The 5,270-nt window shown below is 50.3% G+C and overlaps 1 pseudogene across 1 annotated transcript in view; it reads right to left on the minus strand.

Annotated features, from left to right (window-relative positions):
- The window catches only part of LOC143281466 (uncharacterized), a 36,966-nt pseudogene continuing 31,696 nt past the window's right edge, over positions 1 to 5,270 (minus strand). Inside the window, exons 4-5 of the transcript XR_013055128.1 lie at positions 4,148 to 4,360; positions 1 to 851 (exon numbers count right to left, since the gene is read on the minus strand). The product of XR_013055128.1 is annotated as an uncharacterized LOC143281466 (transcript). The remainder of the gene's footprint in view (positions 852 to 4,147; positions 4,361 to 5,270) is intronic.

Genomic DNA, 5,270 nt, shown 5'->3' on the forward strand with positions numbered 1-5,270 from the left:
TGTAATGACACTGATCAACGACACCGATATTTCATAATTATTAGCACCAGTTCTACCCTTCACAGGACAGAACTGTGGTCAAACTACTACATACAAGGTAAGTTTCGTTAAACTATCAATTCTACCCTATGAGAGGGCGCTTGTCAGGATTTCAGTTGAGTGCGCGATGGTATACTATATGAGACCCACTCGCGCCCTTCATTGGGTAGAACAGCGGTCAAACTTCTACTTACAAGGTAAGTCTCGTTTAACTTTTCAATCATATTAGAGGGTATTGGTGTCAATGCACTGACTGACTGACCGTCCGTCCGTCTGTCACTTAGTCTTGGGCCACAGGGCCTCCACAGAGAACAGTATCTCCGCCAAGTTGCCGTCCAGCAGCGTGTCGTCCAGAAACATCTCCGACGACGGGGGCCGGACCGGCGAGGCGTCGGGCAGCGCGGAATCCGGCACGTAGTAGGCCGCCCGGCCCGGCGGGGTCAGGTTCAGCATGCTGATGCTGCGCCGTTTTCCCGTGGGAACCAGCTGCGCCAACATCGTGGAGGACTCCGCATTCTGCCCTCCCGCCGCCATGCCGCGGCCGTTTCCGGAAGTGTCGGTGTCGAGCTTGTCCAGGTCCCCCATGCTGGCGGTGCACGGGAGAAAATGGTCTGGGAGGAGGTGGGCACCAAGCTGCGCGTTGTCCAGGCTGTTCCTGTGGCTGCCGCTGCAACAGCTGCCGTAGCCGTAGCCGGGAAAGGTCGCCCGCAGCGGTTCCGATGCCGCCGGAGGTGCTGGAGGTGGAGGAGCCCAGGAGAGCTTGGCGGAGAAGAGGGCGGCGTAGTTCTCGCTGCTGTCTTTGTCGGCTGAGTCTGTGGACAGTGTGTTGGTTTGTTTAGATATAGTGTCCATGACTGAGATAGTCTGAGGCCAAAGCCCCTTACTGAAGGGGGGTGACACACGTACAATTTACTATTGGAAATATAACTGATACCACGGGAACATATCAAACAAAGAGAGAGAGAGACAGAAAGAGAGAAGAGAGATCCAGTGTGGAGGAGGAGGGGGAGAAGGATGAGAAATTGGGAGGGTGGAAGATCACATAAAACAGAAAAAAAAATCATTATTAAGAGCATTTACGCCCAATCTTGAAAATAAGCCCTAGGCGTTTACAAATGGAACACATATTGGAATATCAAAAAGGAAAATTTGAACACAAGATACCAAACATCACTGAAAACTAGTTGGCGTGAGAGTATGTAAGGATGAATGAGATCAGAAAGATAATGTGGACCAGAAGCCTCAATGGACTTGAAACAAAGAGAGACGACTTCGTAAATAATTCTTTCTTGTACTGAAAGAAAAGGAAATGCTATGCTAAACGACACTCATGCACATCACTAAACCCACAGACATATGAAGCAGACACACGGACAGAAATTACAGCCATGGTAATAATCAAACCATGTATGTGGAAATCAGGACATTTACACAAAACATTATACCCCTTTTATTTTTTTCTTCTGGCTCGGAGAGTCTTACCAACGTATCTCCATCAACAGACACCAGTTCGTAAAACTGACGACTGGCTTCACCAGTACAATATCATCATGACAAAGTTCGAGAAGAACATGATACTGAAACTTGTTTTCGCCCGCCGTTGAGAGGACGATCTGGTTCTGAATGTGGGCCGTTGAGACAGCACAGTGGCGCGCGGTGGCCCAGTGGTAATGCGCCCGACTAGCAAGTGAGTGTGTACGGGTTCGATTCCCATAATATACGAACCGGGATTTTTACTCTCCGCCTCCAGCAGACATTGAATGGAAATCTGGGTGGTAGTCATTCGGATGAAACGATAAACGAGGTCCCGTGTGTAGCATGCGCTTAGCGCACGTTAAAAAAAAAAAGAAGAAAAAAAAGGAAGAAAATACCCAGCACCGCCAACTGAACGATTATCTCTGATCTGACAAAATTCTGCAGAAATATCCACTTTCTTGAAAAAAATAAATACAATTTCACGGTGAGGATACGGGTGGTGGTGGTTAAAAACGAACATGCACATGAAAGATCACTCGCGCATACGAGTGAACGGAGGGTCAAACCGATGTGCCAACGATCCTATGTGCCCACGATGTGCCAACGATCCTATGTGCCCACGGCCCGATGTGTGGACGATACTATGTGCCCACGATGTGCCAACGATCCTATGTGCCCATGGGCCGATGTGCCAACGATCCTATGTGCCCACGGCCGATGTACCAACGATCCTATGTGCCCACGGCCCGATGTGCCGACGATCATAATTATGTGCCCACGGCCCGATGTGCCGACGATCCTTTGTGCCCACGGCCCGATGTGCCAACCATCCTATGTGCCCACGGCACGATGTTGGCAGCGATCCTATGTGCCCACTCCCGATGTGCCAACGATCCTATGTGCCCGCGACCAGTCCGATGTGCAACGATCCTATGTGCCCACGGCCCGATGTGCCAACGATCCTATGTGCCCACGGCACGATGTTGGCATCGATCCTATGTGCCCACTGCCGATGTGCCAACGATCCTATGTGCCCACGGTCCGCTGTGCCGATGATCCTATGTGCCCACGGCCCGATGTGCCAAAGACCCTATGTGCCCACGGTGCGATGTGTCGTCGATCCTATGTGCCCACGGCAAAGGGGTCAGACAGGGGTGGATCGTGTGAGGGAGGGATGGGGAGGAGAAGGAGGAGGACGAGAAGAAGAAGGAGGAGGAGGAGAAGAAGCAGGAGGTGGAGGAGGAAGAGAAGAAGGAGAAGAAGAAGGAAGAGGATGAGAAGAAGGAGAAGAAGAAGGAGGAGGAGGAGAAGAAGAAGAAGGAGGAGGAGAAGGAGAAGAAGAAGAAGCAGGAGGTGGAGGAGGAAGAGAAGAAGAAGAAGGACGAGGATGAGAAGAAGGAGAAGAAGAAGGAGGAGGAGGAGGCCGAGAAGAAGAAGGAGGAGGAGAAGGAAGAGAAGAACAAGAAGAAGAAGAAAAAGGAGGAGGAGAAGAAGAAGAAGTAGGAGGAGGAGGCCGAGAAGAAGGAGGAGGACGAGAAGAAGAAGGAGGAGGAGGAGAAGAAGCAGGAGGTGGAGGAGGAAGAGAAGAAGGAGAAGAAGAAGGAAGAGGATGAGAAGAAGGAGAAGAAGAAGGAGGAGGAGGAGAAGAAGAAGGAGGAGGAGGAGAAGGAGAAGAAGAAGAAGCAGGAGGTGGAGGAGGAAGAGAAGAAGAAGAAGAAGGACGAGGATGAGAAGAAGGAGAAGAAGAAGAAGGAGGAGGAGGCCGAGAAGAAGAAGGAGGAGGAGAAGGAAGAGAAGAACAAGAAGAAGAAGAAAAAGGAGGAGGAGAAGAAGAAGTAGGAGGAGGAGGCCGAGAAGGAGGAGGAAGACGAGAAGAAGGAGGAGGAGGAGGAGAAGAAGCAGGAGGTGGAGGAGGAAGAGAAGAAGGAGAAGAAGAAGGAAGAGGATGAGAAGAAGGAGAAGAAGAAGGAGGAGGAGGAGAAGAAGAAGAAGGAGGAGGAGAAGGAGAAGAAGAAGAAGCAGGAGGTGGAGGAGGAAGAGAAGAAGAAGAAGAAGAAGGACGAGGATGAGAAGAAGGAGAAGAAGAAGAAGGAGGAGGAGGCCGAGAAGAAGAAGGAGGAGGAGAAGGAAGAGAAGAACAAGAAGAAGAAGAAAAAGGAGGAGGAGAAGAAGAAGAAGTAGGAGGAGGAGGCCGAGAAGGAGGAGGAGGCCGAGAAGAAGAAGAAGAAGGGGAGGAGGCCGAGAAGAAGAAGGAGAAGGAGAAGAAGAAGAAGGAGGAGGAGAAGAAGAAGAAGGAGGAGGAGGAGGAGAAGAAGAAGCAGGAGGTGGAGGAGGAAGAGAAGAAGAAGAAGGAAGAGGATGAGAAGAAGGAGAAGAAGAAGGAGGAGGAGGAGGAGGCCGAGAAGAAGAAGAAGGAGGAAGAGGAGGAGGAGAAGCAGGAGAGAGAGAAGAAGCAGGAGGAGGAGGAAGAGAAGAAGGAGGAGGAGGAGGAGAAGAAGGAGGAGGAGAAGCAGGAGAGGGAGAAAAAGCAGGAGGAGAAGGAAGAGAAGAAGGAGGAGGAGGAGGAGGCCGAGAACAAGAACGAAAGAAACACACACAACACACACACACACACACACACAGACCAACACACCTGGCTCTCCTGGAAGCCGCGGCCTCGCAGTAGGTGTTGGCCATGGCCTCCACGTCGCTGTCCCGGTCAGAGCTGCTGTAGAGACTCTCCATGGAGGCGTTCCGCACCTCCGAGTCCTCCTCCGTCTCGTCGCTGCACGTGCCCTGGCGCGAGCTGAGCGCGTGCTGCTGGCTCCACGCGCTGTGGCGCGACACAGCAGCGTCATCCAGGGATCTGAAGCCAGGGGCAGAGAGAAGGGTATTCTCATAATAGTGTTGATGTGCAAGTGTTGAGTGGAGTGATGGCCAAGAGGTAACGCGTCCAGCATAGGAAGCGAGAGAATCTGAGCGAACTGGTTCGAATCCCGGCACAGTCGCCAGTATTTTTTCCCACTCCACTCAACCTTAAGTGGTGGTCTGGACGCTTAGTCATTCGGATGAGACGATAAACCGAGGTCCCATATGCAGCATGCACTTAGCGCTCGTAAAAGAACCCACGGCAACAAAAGGGATGTCCCTGGCAAAATTCTATAGAAAAATTCACTTCGATAGGAAAAACAAAACAAAAACATCAATACACACACACAAAACCCCACAAAAAAACAGGCAGGAAAAAAAATGGGTGGCGCTCTCAGTGTAGCGACGCGCTCTTCCTCAGGAGAGCAGCCCGAATTTCACACAGAGAAATCTGTTGTCACACACACACACACACACACACACACACACAAAGAAAAAGAAAAAAAGAAAAAAGAATAATGATAATGATAAGAGGGAGTGTGCTGACGTTGTCCGTTTACGAGCGTGTGTGGAGGGGGTAGGGGTGTGCAGCACTGTGTGAACCCGCTAAGGTGGTGAGACCTGATCCTTTGCCATCTATTTTTTTTCTGGGATGGAAGGAAGGTAACGCCACTTTAAGAAAAAAAAAATCAACGACAACAAAACAACAACAACAACAACGGCAAAAGAAAACCATAACGCAAAATTGAAAACAACAACAACGACAACAACTACTACCTCAGCAGTCACCACCACCATGAAACCCCACAAAACAAAGAAGTCAAACCAAACCAAAATCAAAGCAAAATCCTGTTTCTGTATCGCTCGATATGAAAAAAGAAGAAGAAGACCAGTCTCTGATCAAATTT

Source organism: Babylonia areolata, chromosome 4 (assembly GCF_041734735.1).
Source record: "Babylonia areolata isolate BAREFJ2019XMU chromosome 4, ASM4173473v1, whole genome shotgun sequence".
NCBI classification, from domain to species: domain Eukaryota; kingdom Metazoa; phylum Mollusca; class Gastropoda; order Neogastropoda; family Buccinidae; genus Babylonia; species Babylonia areolata.